At 41.6% G+C, this 16,799-nt stretch overlaps 1 protein-coding gene across 1 annotated transcript in view; it reads left to right on the forward strand.

Moving 5' to 3' along the window:
• DCC (DCC netrin 1 receptor) overlaps positions 1–16,799 on the forward strand; it is a 958,218-nt gene that overhangs the window by 693,407 nt on the left and 248,012 nt on the right. The window lies entirely within an intron of this gene.

Genomic DNA, 16,799 nt, shown 5'->3' on the forward strand with positions numbered 1-16,799 from the left:
TATGACATGAAGCTTCTGTCTGTTTCTCAGGACATATGCTCTACAATATTTGTATGCTTTTGGTCAAGGGCAAAGTTATACAGCCAGTCAGCTTTTCGTGATATCTTACTGGAGAGGTGTAACTTAACCCCTTAATGTCAGGAATCTGGTATTCCTGGGGCGACTAGCATTATATACTGAGACTTTAAGGCCAGAAGGAACCATCATCATTATTGGCAAAAAATGATCCAAAACCAACAACTGCTGCAGTTATTGTGGCTGCGTGCCAAGGAGATAAGCAGTGGGCTCACTCTTTTACAACACATCAAAGCAGAACATGTAAGAGTGAGACTGTTAACAGATTGTTGTCTTGTCATCATCTAGATCTACTCAGGGCATTACCGTCATGGGATGTTTTTGGAAAGGTGTCAAATATTTCAGTGAATTTATAAATCTGCTCTTCCCAGACATCTGGATAGATCTGGTAATGGGAGTGGGGTAGAAGGAAAGGTGATTTTCATTTCTAGGTCACTGGTTCAGGCTGGCTGTGAACAAAACCTTCTCTTCTGCTGGATGTTCATTTGCAAAATGATTTGTGAACTGGTGAGTTTGGCCCACCTCCTTCTAATAGACTTGTGCACCATCACAAACAGCATGACATTTGGCACTACTTGGCATCCATTCTGATCTGAGAGATTTAGCGCACGTCTACACTACCCCACAGTTCAGGCTAGAGGTGTGTGCATCAAAATGCTATGCTGTAACTCCCTCATGCTGGGTCAGCATCTGTGGAAAACCAGTAGCAGGAAGTGGGTGTCCAGGCTTGGTGTTCAGTGCAGAGTTCAGGAACCAGAGGCCAATGGGCATGTTTGAAGTCAGGAGCCAGGTGTTGGAGCCTACTCTGCTTTCTCCTCAGAGGCTCTAAACAGCAAAATTGCCCACAGTTACAAGGTACCACACAGCTTTTCCTAAGCAAGCACATTTATCCTTAAGGCAAAAGCATTACAGAGAAAACATATTAAAAGCAATAAAAGAACCTACATGCATGCCAATAAGCAGAGGTTATCCCAACTCTAACAAGGGCTCGGGTAGGTGTCAGCACTTCAACCTCCAAGGTTTTTGTTCTGTGGTTACAAGTCCATAACACCTTTTGCTCAGAGCAAGAATCTGTGAGTCACTCCTTTATACAGTTTGAGCCTCTGATCTTGTCCTCATGGGATAAGTGATCAGTGGATGAATTTTTCATAGATTCCAAGGCCAGAAGGGACCTCTGTGATCATCTAGTCTGACCTCCTGTATAACTCAGACCATAGAACTTCCCCAAAAATAAAAGGTCCCCTTCTCAAGGTGAAGCTTCCAAAGGTTAAGTTTGCATAACCAGAGAAGGTACAGTTGCATACACCTTCCCACAGAGCTGAACCTGCTCTTCTGCTTCACAACCCTGTTCTACTCTAACGTCCACCTCTGAGTACTGTTGCTTCCAACAACTCCACACAGGCAGCCAAGCCAGGTTTAACTGTTTAAAGTTAAATCAGGAGCTGCTTAATGGTGTGAAGTTAGCTAGCCCTACTAATTCAGACCAAGTACTGAATACTACTTCCTTGTAGGTGAAATAAAGTTTCAAGCTGAGTAGATTTAATGCTGTGCATTTTAATTTTACCTCCCATTGTTTCAATTCCATTGTAAAAAGTTATATTGAAACACAGCATCTTATGTCTTTCAATTAACAAAAAAAAGCACATAAAAAGCTTTTAAAAATCTGACCCTCAGCTTCCAGATGTATATAATTATGTCAGAATATCAGGTTTTATTATAAGAAAAATAATAAGTTCCTAGCTGTCAATGTTGGAGAAAAGCACAAAAACTCTAAGAGCTCAAAAGCAAGGAGGCAAGTAAAAAGAACCTCAAATTTACTATATTTAAGACAATCTAGTGATTCTGGGGGGCCTGACTCATGATTTTTAATTATTGAGGCTGGTATTTTCAAAAGAAAAATGTCATCACCATAGGAGCTGCTGGTAGTTGAACTCTTTTGAAGAATCTAGCTTTGTGGAAAAACTGGCCTCTCTTTGACTTTTGCACCCCCTCATTCACTATATATAAGGGGTACCATATATGAATACACATCCTAAAGGCCAATTCCTTTAACTTCAAAGAAAGGGCTTTGGATTTGGGAACGACAAAGTCAAAGCTAATAAATAATATACACTCTTTTATTCACTCTTTGGCCACACAGATTATGCTAACTGGATGTTTTCAGCATGTGCTGAAATTTAAAGATAAAATTATATAAAATAAAACAAATCTTTACATGACAGATGCCAGTCACATAATCCCATCCTATACACTGTGACAATATACAGTTGCCAGTCAGTTGGAGTTAAACACAGTATTTAATCATGTGATTATATTATAGCTATTACATTCACTGGTAGGATGGGGTGGAGATTGGAGAAACAAATCAGCATCACAGACGTGCAACTGCTCTGGAACATTTGTAGTAATGGAGGAGGAAAGAAACCCATTTTCCAATCAAAATAACATGCACTGCAAGAGAGGGCTAATGAAAATACTTAATTCTTAAGCAACTACGATGGAGTTTACAAACGCCCACATAGGAGAGGAAGGGGTTTAGGAACTGCTCAGGGCTTAGGCACACACCTGCAACACATGTACAGGCTGGAGGAGGTGCTTATAAGGAGAGCTGAGTACTGCACTGCAGGCAGGAGGTAGTAGACTTATACTGTGAAGCTCTGCAAAAAGAGCCCCATGGGAGGACCAACTGCTGGGCAACTCACTTCATTTCTTTATGCCTCTGTTTCTTAATCTGCAAAATGGGAATAATTACACCTACTCTCCTTTGTAAAGGCACTTTGAGATCTATGGATGATCACAGAATCATAGAATCACAGGACTGGAAGGGACTTCGAGAGGTCATCTAGTCCATTCCCCTGCACTCATGGCAGGACTAAGTATTATCTAGACCATCCCTGACAAATGTTTGTTTAACCTGATCTTAAAAATCTCCAATGTTGGAGATTCCACAACCTCCCTAAGCAATATATTCCAATGCTTAACTACTCTGACAGTTAGGAAGTTTTTCCTAATGTCCAACCTAAACCTCTTTTGCTGCAGTTTAAGCCCATTGCTTCTTGTCCTATCCTCAGAGGTTAAGAAAAACAATGTTTCTTCCTCCTCCTTGTAACAACCTTTTACATACTTGAAAACTATTATCATGTCCCTCTCCATCTTCTCTTTTCCAGACTAAACAAACCATTTTTTTTCAATCTTCCCTCCTAAGTCATGTTTTCTAGATCTTTAATAATTTTTGTCGCTCTTCTATGGACTCTCTCCAATTTGTCCACATCCTTCCTGAAATGTGGCAACCAGAACTGGACACAATACTCCAGTTGAGGCCTAATCAGTGCAGAGTAGAGCAGAAGAATTACTTATTGTTTCCGGCTCACAACACTCCTGCTAATATATCCCAGAAGGATGTTTGCTTTTATGACAACAGTGGTACACTGTTGACTCATATTTAGCTTGTGGTCCACTATGACCCCCAGATCCCTTTCCGCAGTACTCCTTTCTAGGCAGACATTTCCCATTTTGTATGTGTGCAACTGATTGTTCCTTCTTTAATGGAGTACTTTGCATTTGTCCTTATTGAATTTCATCCTGTTTACTTCAGACCATTTCTCATTTCTCCAGTTTGTCCAGATCATTTTGAATTTTAATCCTATCCTCCAAAGCACTTTCAACCCCTACCAGCTTGGTATTGTCCACAAACTTTATAAGTGTACTCTCTATGCCATTATCTAAATCATTGATGAAGATATTGAACAGAACAGGACCCAGAACTGATCCCTGCGGGACCCCACTCATTATGCCCTTCCAACATGACTGTGAACCACTGATAACTACTCTGGCAATGGTTTTCCAACCAGTTTTGCACCCACCTTATAATAGCTCCATGTAGGTTGAATTTCCCTAGTTTATTTATGAGAAGGTCATGTGAGACAGTATCAAAATCTTTATTAAAGTTAAGATATACCACATCTACTGCTTCCCCCCATCCACAAGGCTTGCTACCATGTCAAAGAAAGCTATCAGGTTGGTTTGACCCAATTTGTTTTTGACAAATCCATGCTGACTGTCACTTGTCACCATATTGTCTTCTAGATGTTTGCAAATAGATTGCTTAATTATTTGCTCCATTATCTTTCTGGGTACACTGCTGAATCAGAACTAAATATTAATTGCTCTAGGAGTAAGGTACACCCTCATATGTGCAGAATCTGGCCCATTAGGAGCAGTTTCCTTACTGAGCACAGTGGTAAACTAAGAGATAGATAACAAAACTCATCAAAACCAAAAAGTAAGTTGATTTTTTTTTAATTGCCTTGTGTTTAATTCTAAGAAGCACCAACTAGTTATTTACTGTTCACCATTCATCTTAATTAACTGGCATAATACACTGGACATTTTTTTTGAACCATTCTACTGTTTCCTTTGAAAAGTGCCAATCTTGTTAGAAACTCACATGGATACATTAAATATGTAATTACAACTTACTTTGAGTGACTCCATATCCCCTCTCTGAGACCTGCATCCTGTGTCCCACAGTGCAAGAAACCCAGGAATACATTTTACATTAGAAGCATACAGAGATTCTCTACTAGTGAATTTATGAATAATCCTCTAAAGGGATTTCCCTGGCTTCACACTTAGGGTAGAATTGATAGTACTTTATTAAGTGCCCTCTAAATCAGTGACAGGTTAAGACACACAGGTATTTAATTGGATTGCTCCTGATTAGCGAGGTTGTCGCTACAGTAGAAAGAGATTCTATTCTGAGCACAAAGGTCATTTTTTACATTTATTGCAGAATTTATTTAAAATAGTTTATATTTTGTTAGGTATAAAAATGGCCCAGAACTTGAATGAGCTGGAGTGTCTCTTGTGATGTCCTTTTCCAGGGTAACTGTTATCTAAGTATAATATCAGCATCAGTTACCACAAAAGCATCAATAATTATAACAGTAGCAATGAGAACAATTACTCTAGACTTCCTCATGCTACATTGAAGTTAGTCTACACAAGATGCTGTAAACAAAATGGATGCATCTGCTCCTGCTCCTTGTTATAAATCACTGGCTTGGCATGAGCCTTTATTCCCCTTGTTGCCCAGTTCTTTGATGCTGCATTGCAGTGATAATTGAAATGGATAATTCTCTCTTTACACCATTTTGATGGGGCCTGTCTAGCTATGGCTGATATCAATGTACACCTAAACTTCCCAGTGTGGAAATCTGTCTCTTGCTGGTTGAATGGACTGTATCAGGGTCAATTATAGTAATTTCAGAGGGAATTCCAATAAGACTGAAGTAAATAGCTTTTTTCTATTGATTTTAGTTCATTTTTTCCTCTCGTCAATACAGGTTATTTGCACTCTATATGACATGCCATTTTGCATATAAAAGATAATGTATGTGCCCGATATTACCTTTTCAATGGAAATGTGTAGTCCCCTTTGATACGTGCTTTTTATCCCATTCCTAGGACATTAGAAAATGCTAGGATTATTGGTATTTTTGTGTATTGTTGTAATAGTACAGGGCCCCACACTTCTCTCTGCTTCCACAAGCAGAGGGCAGCCAAAAATCATGGATCCAGCTGCCCACAAGAGGGAAAAGCTGTTTCCATGGCATGTTGTTCATTTCCACACCGAATCCAATGTAAGAGTTCACATTGGTTTCCACAAGGTTTCCATGAAGTTCTGGATCCTGTGTGAATGGACAGGATGGGGAAGCGGGGCCAGATATGCTCCATTTGTTTCTCACCTCCTCAGCCCAAACCCAGGAGACAAGGTTAACTGTGTGCAGGAACCTGCACAGGTTTGTGCATACTCTTTCTCTCATGGCCTCCCAACTGAGAGTCTGAATCTCTTGGGGAAATTAGATGTAAACAGTAAGTGAGGGTTAGACTCTACCCACAAACACTTTGTGAGTAAAATCCTGGCCCCAGGGAGTATTGACTCCAGTAGGGCCAGGATTTGACCTCTAGTCTGTGGTCTCAGCTAGGTTGCTCCATGGCTAGTGCCTAGAAGTATAGACTGCTACTTCCCGGCAGACCTCGGAGCATAGTTCTTATGGGCTGTATTGGGGATAGAGTGCCTGTATGTTAATGGGTGGATTTCACTATGGGAGCTGAGCCAGCTGGGCTAGGACTGAAACCAGGCTCCGTGAGTCTTTTGGTGAACTGGGAAGGTGAATATAAGAAAGAAAGAATCTCCTCTTGAATGATCTCAGAGCTCCTCCCACCAGGGCTTCTGTGGGGTCAGAAACACCAATGAACTTAATATGGCAGTTTCTGGTTTGGCTCAGACGAATCATTCCCATTTATGCTGCGGTAGTGTTTTAAATACATACATGCATCTATATGTATGTACATGCATATATATGCAATTGAGATTTTGCATATTTTTCAAACATGCAAATTGAGGCATTATATTATTTGTATAAATTCTCCAGTTTCTGGACCTGCTTAAGAGAGAACACAGTCCATCCAGAGCTTTTAAATAAGATCTGCAACCTCTGTGTTTACTTAGAAAAAATTGTCTCCTTAATGTGAAGTACTTTTGCAATTTAAGAAAGATTATGGTCAATTTCCTCCCTTCGTCTTCAGGTCCAGCAAAAATCATTTTGATTTAATAGTGCTTGAGTAGCACGCCTATGTTTTTAATTTGGTATTGGTCTGACGTAATCTGACATGATTTAGGAATTACTATAAAGTAAAATTGATCTTATCTGTTACCATGAGAGCACAACAATTTCAGCTTATTCAGAATGATTCCAAAACTATTTCTGGATGGCATTCTGCTGAAATCTATTTGTCTTCATACAGCTCTCTCTAAACCAGCCAACATCCACTATGGTGGTAATGAACTTATCTTCTGAATACTTCCACTAAAATAAAACTTTATCATAATTGTGGGTTGTCAGTGAAAGAAGAGCCTTGTTGATGCTTCAAATTGACATGTTTTCTTTCCCATGCTTGAATTGCATATGGTATGGAGGCATTGGTATGGAGGCATTATAAGATCACCATTCTCCCTTTAACCCCATAATGATAATTATCAAAGCAGTCCCCTCTATAAATCATGTGTATTTGTAACAGTATCTAGACCCTGAAACTAAGGCCCCATTGTGCTAGGAGCTTGTAGCGCGGTGGTCACCTGCTCCCGGCCCAAAGGGCTTAAAAGCCAGCCCTTAGAGAGGCCTGATCTGGGAGCCGTAGGCTGGGCTAATTGGGAGGCAGCTTCAGCATGGCAGACTCAGATGACCCTATAAAGGGGCTGCTGGGCTGAAGCTCAAAAGACTCTCTCTAGCTTCTGAGAGGGAGGGACCTGGCTACAAGGACCTAAGTAGAGTACCTAGATTGGAGCAGGGCTGGGGAAGGGCCTGAGGAGCTGGGGGTGCGCCTGCCAGGAAAGCCCCAGGCTGTGGCCTAGTATTAGGCTCAACAGGTACTGGGGTTGCAGGGGACAACCGAAGGTTAGACAGAGGCAGCAGGTCCAAACCCAACCTTGCCTGTGATGAGTGACTTATACTGCAGTCTGCCCCAGGGCTTGGGGACTAGCTGGTGACTGGCAGTAGCCTACGACTGAGGTGAGGTAGCGATAGGGGGTTGGGGTTCCCCAGGGAGGAAGACCCTGCAAATGAGAGGTTACTGCTAGGGGGCAGCACCCCTGCGTACAAGGGGCACCGGGTCCAGGAGGGACATAGGGGCCCGGCATAAGCAGGACACCTGCCTGCAGAGGGTGCTCCAAGGCTGAAAGTAGAGCTAATTCCCAGGACACCAGCAGGTGGCGCTGCAGGGGTGAATCCCACACCCTAACAGAGCTCTACATATTTGGAGTAAGTCCTTGTCCCAGAAACCTTGCAGTCTACATAGATAAGACTAGAGGTGGGCAAAAGAAAACATTCTCCTCATTTTATTGTAGGGTAACTGAATCACAAAGACATTTTGTGACTTATCCAGGCTCACATGGGAAGTCGATGACAGAACCACGAACAATAATTTCATTTTAAGAGAGAGCTTGTCTCCTGGACTCAGACGCTATTGCATCACCACCTCGCCCTCCATTTGCAACTGGGTAGCTTCACTTTGGCAACTATAGCAATTACTCCTGTGCAAAAGTGATACTAATACATCATTTAATATATGTTAGGCTGTCTCTTACTACAACTTAGCAGCTGCAAACAATGAGGAGAGCCAACAAGATGCTCAACAGATCAGCTCCCACAGTTTTTTTGGAACAGCTCAGCATGAAAATCTGGCTGCAGTGTCACCAGGAGAGCTGCTGGGTGCTGAGTCCTTTTTAAAAAAAAAAAATCTGGTCTTTAATTAGGTACGTAAATGAAAATCTGTCCCCATGTGACCAGATCAACTCTCCACAGACCAGTATAGGAACCTTTGAGCTTAAAAGCTGTGGTAATGATTCCTTCAGATGTCAATGCTCTGTGTGTATGTCTACCCAGCAGTTAAACACCTGTGGCTGGCCCATGCCAGCTGGTTTGGGCTCAGGCTGCAGATGTTCAGGCTTAGGTTGGAACCTGGGCTCTGAGACACTCCCCTCTGGTGAGCCTGTCAACAAACCTGGGCCAGCTGCACGTTTGCTGTGTAGACACACTGTATCTTTCTAATCAAGGATGCATTCACAGAGGAGATAGCAGGGAAGTTCTTCCATCTAAACTGTCTTTTCCTTTGATCTGAGCTTTCTATAACTTCCCTTCCATGGAGATGAGATGTGTGTGTGTGTGTGTGTGTGTGTATTCCTATGTGTTTTGTGTTATATTTTGTTAGTATAATGTGTTGTTTTGTGACTACTGTGCAGGACTTGGAGTCGAGACCAAGGCCGAATTCTAATCTCATTCACTTCAATGGGAGTTTCAGCGGTGTAAATGAAGTGTGCACTTTGTCCTCTGTTCTTTTTTATGTCCTGTTCTGCAATTGACAGTGACAATAAGCAAGTCACTTACTCCTGTACCTCCCTTTTTCCCATTTTAAAAAAAATCAGATTCCCTGCAGTAGAGTTAAGTGGGTGGAGAGGTGTTTTCCCAAGACCCCTAACTAGATACAAATTAGTCCCCATCCCCATAGACAGAGAGCTTGTGCAAGGAAGGCAACGTCCCCCCTCAAAGCCAACTTTCTACAGAGAAAGTGGGAGACCTGCAGGTGGAAGAGACCTGCTGCTTGCATATCTGATGATATGTGATCTGGCCCATAGTTTTGCTAGTAATGTGAAGAAAACATTATACAGTAGGTTAATATATTTGACTATGGAATATAGTTGCACACCCATCTAAGCAAATACAGAATAACTCGATGCAAAGCAGAACAAAATGTGAAAATATCTTTAAGTGACAGCTACTTTCAAAAACCTGTGTCCAGCAGAACTCCCGTGGATCAGCAGCCAAGGCAAACAGGGTAGTTTTTGCATTTCTTGCCAAACTGCTGTCATATCTTTCAGCTGTATACAGTGCAGGGAAGTAAGGGTTTCATTATGCTAATAATTACATTGCCTGCAGGCTTTTTGAAGTCACATCTCCCCATACAGCACAGAAACAGATTTTACAGAAATATCATTAAAGCTGTTAACTACAGGGAAATGGGGGAAAAAATCAAAGACACAATCAAAGCATGCACTCTATTATCAATAAATGCAAGTGGCTTCGTAAATGTGTCACATTCTAAATGTTTTCATTGCGAATCAGCATAGGAATCAGCTGTTTTAAGGGAAAGTGAAATGTAATAAAAATAAAATTTTCATCATTGCATCTCATAAGGAAGAATGAATCACTAGAAAAATGTTTTAAAGTGTGTTGCATAAGAACAGAAGCAAACCAACAATCATAAACATGACTGGGGCTCCTGAGTGCTAGAGTAATACATAATGATAATAATAAAAATAGAAATAGGCACCTTGACACTGTTTGAGACAAAGGAAATGCAGGTCAGGATTTAGATGCATGGGAAAGGATTATTTTTTGTTGTTCATATTCGAGAAGATGAGACCCTTTCACTGAAAAAGAGTGGTATAGAATTTGAGAGATACAATACAAACAACTAAGGACTATGCACAAAATTTTGAGTAAGAGGTAGCAGTTAGGAGATCTGTGTGATATGCAGAGCAAAAGAACTGAGAAGGTTTGTGAGAAGGATTGTGCTCTGAGAGGATTTGGGAGTCTGGCTACATATGTGCACACATAGTGTTTAATGAGTGGGGGGGAGTGAATGCAGGTTATCTCAAGTGCCTATATACAAATGCATAAAGCCTTGGAAACAAGCAGGGAGAACTGGAGGTCCGGGTGAAGGCAAGGAATTATGACGTGATTGGAATAACAGAGACTTGGTGGGATAACTCACATGACTGGAGTACTGTCATGGATGGCTATAAACTGTTCAGGAAGGACAGGCAGGGCAGAAAAGGTGGGGGAGTAGCACTGTATGTAAGGGAGTAGTATGACTGCTCAGAGCTCAGGTATGAAACTGCAGAAAAACCTGAGTGTCTCTGGATTAAGTTTAGAGGTGTGAGCAACAAGAGTGATGTAGTGGTGGGAGTCTGCTATAGACCACCGGACCAGGGGGATGAGGTGGATGAGGCTTTCTTCCGGCAACTTGCAGAAGCTACTAGATTGCACGCCCTGATTCTCATGGGTGACTTTAATCACCCTGATATCTGCTGGGAGAGCGATACAGCGGTGCACAGACAATCCAGGAAGTTTTTGGAAAATGTAGGGGACAATTTCCTGGTGCAAGTGCTGGAGGAGCCAACTAGTGGGAGAGCTTTTCTTGACCTGCTGCTCACAAACCGGGAAGAATTAGTAGGGGAAGCAAAAGTGGATGGGAATCTGGGAGGCAGTGACCATGAGTTGGTCGAGTTCAGGATCCTGACACAGGGAAGAAAGGTAAGCAGCAGGATACGGACCCTGGACTTCAGGAAAGCAGACTTCGACTCCCTCAGGGAACTGATGGGTAGGATCCCCTGGGGGAATAACATGAGGGGGAAAGGAGTCCAGGAAAGCTGGCTGTATTTCAAATAATCCCTATTCAGGTTACAGGGACAAACCATCCACTGTGTCGAAAGAATAGTAAATATGGCAGGCGACCAGCTTGGCTTAACAGTGAAATCCTTGCGGATCTTAAACATAAAAAAGAAGCTTACAAGAAGTGGAAGATTGGACAAATGACCAGGGAAGAGTATAAAAATGTTGCTCGGGCATGTAGGAATGAAATCAGGAGGGCCAAATCGCACCTGGAGCTGCAGCTAGCAGGAGATGTTAAGAGTAACAAGAAGGGTTTCTTCAGGTATGTTGGCAACAAGAAGAAAGCCAAGGAAAGTGTGGGCCCCTTACTGAATGAGGGAGGCAACCTAGTGACAGAGGATGTGGAAAAAGCTAATGTACTCAGTGCTTTTTTTGCCTCTGTCTTCACGAACAAGGTCAGCTCCCAGACTGCTACGCTGGGCAACACAGCATGGGGAGTAGGTGGCCAGCCCTCTGTGGAGAAAGAAGTGGTTAGGGACTATTTAGAAAAGCTGGACATGCACAAGTCCATGGGGCCAGATGCATTGCATCCGAGAGTGCTAAAGGAGTTGGTGGCTGTGATTGCAGAGCATTGGCCATTATCTTTGAAAACTCATGGCGATGGGGGAGGTCCTGGACGACTGGAAAGAGGCTAATGTAGTGCCCATCTTTAAAAAAGGGAAGAAGGAGGATCCTGGGAATTACAGGCCAGTCAGCCTCACCTCAGTCCCCGGAAAAATCATGGATCAGGTCCTCAAGGAATCAATCCTGAAGCACTTACACAAGAGGAAAGTGATCAGGAACAGTCAGCTTGGATTCACCAAGGGAAGGTCATGCCTGACTAATCTAATCGCCTTCTATGATGAGATTACTGGTTCTGTGGATGAAGGGAAAGCAGTGGATGTATTGTTTCTTGACTTTAGCAAAGCTTTTGACACGGTCTCCCACAGTATTCTTGTTAGCAAGTTAAAGAAGTATGGGCTGGATGAATGCACTATAAGGTGGGTAGAAAGTTGGCTAGATTGTCGGGCTCAACGGGTAGTGATCAATGGTTCCATGTCTAGTTGGCAGCCGGTATCAAGTGGAGTGCCCCAAGGGTTGGTCCTGGGGCCAGTTTTGTTCAATATTTTCATAAATGATCTGGAGGATGGTGTGGATTGCACTCTCAGCAAATTTGCGGATGATACTAAACTAGGAGGAATGGTAGATACGATGGCAGGTAGGGATAGGATACAGAGGGACCTAGACAAATTAGAGGATTGGGCCAAAAGAAATCTGGTGAGGTTCAACAAGGATAAGTGCAGGGTCCTGCACTTAGGACGGAAGAATCCAATGCACCGCTACAGACTAGGGACCGAATGGCTAGGCAGCAGTTCTGCGGAAAAGAACCTAGGGGTGACAGTGGACGAGAAGCTGGATATGAGTCAACAGTGTGCCCTTGTTGCCAAGAAGGCCAATGGCATTTTGAGATGTATAAGTAGGGGCATAGCGAGCAGATCGAGGGACGTGATCGTTCCCCTCTATTTGACATTGGTGAGGCCTCATCTGGAGTACTGTGTCCAGTTTTGGGCCCCACACTACAAGAAGGATGTGGAAAAATTGGAGAGAGTCCAGCGAAGGGCAACAAAAATGATTAGGAATCTGGAACACATGACTTATGAGGAGAGGCTGAGGGAACTGGGATTGTTTAGTCTGCAGAAGAGAAGAATGAGGGGGGATTTGATAGCTGCTTTCAACTACCTGAGAGGTGGTTCCAAAGAGGATGGTTCTAGACTATTCTCAGTGGTAGAAGAGGACAGGACAAGGAGTAATGGAGTAACTCAAGTTGCAGTGGGGGAGGTTTAGGTTGGATATTAGGAAAAACTTTTTCACTAGGAGGGTGGTGAAACACTGGAATGCATTACCTAGGGAGGTGGTAGAATCTCCTTCCTTAGAGGTTTTTAAGGTCAGGCTTGACAAAGCCCTGGCTGGGATGATTTAATTGGGGATTGGTCCTGCTTTGAGCAGGGGGTTGGACTAGATGACCTCCTGAGGTCCCTTCCAACCCTGATATTCTATGATTCTATGATTCTATGAATCTGGTTATGCATGACCAAAGTAGGCAGTAGCACTTATGGAGCACTGAAAAACAGGTCCTGGACCTCTTACTTCTATACACCTACTGAAATTAAGCTCACAAAGTTTTTTTAATTGACTTCTAATCTAGAAACATTGGTTTTGACCGTTTAAAAAATAAACACTGTTCTATTTCAGCAGCTGTGAATGTTTTTTGCCTTCCTTAAGCATTCAAATGCTGACCTACGTTTCCTTTGTCTTGACCTACCACATCAGAGGGGACAATCTGCTGGAAGTAATAAAAAAGGCAGCTTTTGTTAGGTTTGAACCTGTGCGCACTGAAACCAATGTTAAAATTCTCACACCCCAGTTCAGCAGCCTATTCCTATTCAATGAAGTCCAGAAGCATGTGCCTAACTTTAAGCAACTGCTTAAGTTGCACAATGTGCTTAAGTGCTTGGCTGAATAGGAATAGGAATGGACATAAAGCACATGCTGAAATGCTTTGCTGAAATGGGGCCCTATTAACTCCACTCAGGCACAATGAGAAACAGTGGAACCTTCAGCAGTTATGGAGAAATTAAGACAGTTATAGGTATTATAGATCAAAGAAATGTAGGACAGGAAGGGACCTCAATAGGTTATCTAGTCAAGTCCCCCACACTGAGGCAGGATTAAGTATTTTAGACCATCTCTGACAGATGTTTGTCCAACTTGTTCTTAAAAATCTCCAATGGCAGAGATTCCATGACCTCTCAAGGTAATTTGTTTCAGTGATTAACTAATATTTAGTTTGTGATCCACTATAAGCCCCAGGCCCCTTTCTGCAATACTCCTTCTTGGGCAGTCATTTGCCATTTTGAATTCTAATTCTGTCCTCCAAAGTGCTTGCAACCCCTCCCACCTTGATATTGTCCACAAACTTTATAAGTGAACTCTCTATGCTATTTACAATATCATTTATGTAGATATTGAACGGAACCATATTTCTAAAGCCAGCCTTGAAAATGATATAGAATTTGGCCACTTGTAGCTTTAGGCTTGATTCTGTTCCCATTTACATGGTCTAAATCAGGAGTAACTCCACTGAAATCAGTGGGTTCGCAGTGGTGTAAAACTGCTATATGTGAGAGTAGAATCAAATTCTTTCACAATTAATGTAGCTTTTATTTTACAAAAGTGTCTCAAACTTCAGGAGGAAAATTCTCAATGGAATAAGTAGGCTTAGCATGTTTTGTTCATGTGAGTATTAATGATCAAATATAAATATGACTTCACAGTTTATGCACAGTCCATATGGGGCAAAAAGCACTCAATCTTTGCTCTTTCCCATCTTTGGGTATGTTTCTTTTTGGCCAGGAAACCGATTGATCTAAAGAGAATGACTTTTCTGGGAGAAGTGGTTTGTGCTGCTTGCATGGCTCTTGCTGTACTTCTAAAGCCTTCCCACCAACAAAAAAACAAAAACAAAAAAGTAACAGGAAAACAAGGACCAAAACAAAATGCTATTTCCCCCTACATTATTGTCAGCAGGGATCAGCAGAGACTAAAGAATTTCTGCACGCCAAAGTGTTGAGAAGTTTAGCATATTAGCGGGCCTGTCAGGCAAACTGAAATATAATGAAATGGAAAGCTGGAAGGAAAAAACCTTTTAAAATGTATTAATTCTATATTAGAGTGAATATTGAAAGCCATTTAAAAGTATATGTCACTGGCAGCCTTTCACTGATTTTTAGCTTTCTACAAATTCTGTATTGGTTCTCCTACCATGCTCATCACCACAGTATCTGAGTGCCTTCCAGTAGTACATTCAGCTATGTGACAGACATCTGGCATGTGTTGTTCGTTTTTTCCTCCTCTCCCCAGAGGGTGCAGTGTGTGCACCCGAGTGAATTGTTTGGTTTTGGGTTTTTTAATACACATGTTGCTATGTATTTGTTAGAAGTCAAAGAAATGCCCCTTACACTTGGAGTAGAGAGTGACAAGCCTTGGTTCCTGAGGGACTAGTTCACTCCACGTCTCAGTCTAGCCCCTGAGAAAGTTCTGTCTCCCATTGTTTATCCTTATTACAGAGTTCTGTTTGGGCCAGAGGAATGAAATTGTCAACCATGATCTTTACTCTGGGCCGGGTGGCAGTCTTTTTGATATCCTCCACTTTGCATTTAGTATATTGTCAAATACACAGGTATTAGCAGAAGAAAGTATCATGTTCTTTCCCTGTCACTTGCCACAAACCTGTTAGTTTTACCCTAACAGCTTTCTTCTATGAAATTGTCTGGTAACATTCATTTGACTGTGAAAAGCCTTTTATAGGAATTGTAATGCTGCTATCTTTCAACTGCACAATAACTGGCAAATTTGTTTTGCCTGATGGCATTTTCTATATGTAAAATATGAATAGACCATTTCATATTCAGGCAAGAAAAAGGTATAGACATGCAACAACAACTCAGATATATTAAACACTGTTGATCACACCAGTCTTTAGAGTTTAGATCATTTTCAGAATTGGTTCTCCACTTGTTCTGCGACTTTTCTGCCAATTTTTTTCCTTTTTCTCTCATCTGTTACTCTTCTCCTTGGGTTCCAGCTGAAGGGACAGATGAACTGTAGAGACAGACTTGAAAGTATTAGTCAGCGTAGTGGTTCCTTCTCATTGCCCGACATGTGAGGAATGATTATGTATGGAATGGCTATTAGTGGTAAAGGGAGTTTCCCAAGTATAGCACTTCTGTTATTTGGTAACTAGTTCAAGTCAACAGTGAATGCATAACATTAATAATGTGTGACAATCATAATTAAGAGTGAAAAACATAAAACATAAAAACATAGAGCTGTGCAACCCTGGGGGGAGGGGAGGCTTTTCCATGAAATTTGTGAAGAAAACAGGCAATTTCATTTTGCAAGTTCATGCCAAAAAAAAATCTCCTCTCTCACCTCCTACCCCAAATTTTATGAAATCATACTGAAAATGGAAAATAATTCAGCTTTCTGTGTTTTTGGCCCCAGATTTTCCTTTGCCTGAAAATAACTCTGTTCCAGGTTAAAGTATTGTTAGAACTGGTTGCACTAACTCCAATAATTGCAAGATTTTGTCAGATGGTTGCAGTTTATAACACTTTTATTGTTGCTTTTAGTTTTATAAGTATTGAGTTCCAGTAACATCTTCGGAGTGCTAGATATTGCACAAATACAAAACCATTGTTATGAAACAGAACTGGGGATGTGCTACATTTTCTTACCAATTCATATAATTATCTTTCACCAGAAATTCAAACCTGAAAGTTCTTTAAGTGCCTAAATATGGATATCAGGACCTAACTTTAGGCATCCAGGTTTGAAAGTTTTTACTTATATCTCAGTCACACTAAACTGCATTTTTTCCTACCAATCATTAGCAATGTTCAGTGGCAAACTGTGAATCCATGAAGGCAATAGGATTACTTGTGTGTTTCATAGTTCCCAGTTTGGCCCTCAGTGCATGCCCAAGATTACTTTTATTATGATGATTACTTTTAGCAACCATGCATTTGTGATCCAAAGAGATAGTTACAGGAAAGCATATAAAATATACCTAAGGTTAAGTAAATATACAGGGACATGAAGCAACAATGTAAGTAGGAGTGATACTAAAACCCCATTGTTGCACTGGTAATAGGAGGCCAAGCCAATATA

This window comes from Lepidochelys kempii, chromosome 5 (assembly GCF_965140265.1).
Source record: "Lepidochelys kempii isolate rLepKem1 chromosome 5, rLepKem1.hap2, whole genome shotgun sequence".
Classification (NCBI taxonomy): Eukaryota; Metazoa; Chordata; order Testudines; family Cheloniidae; genus Lepidochelys; species Lepidochelys kempii.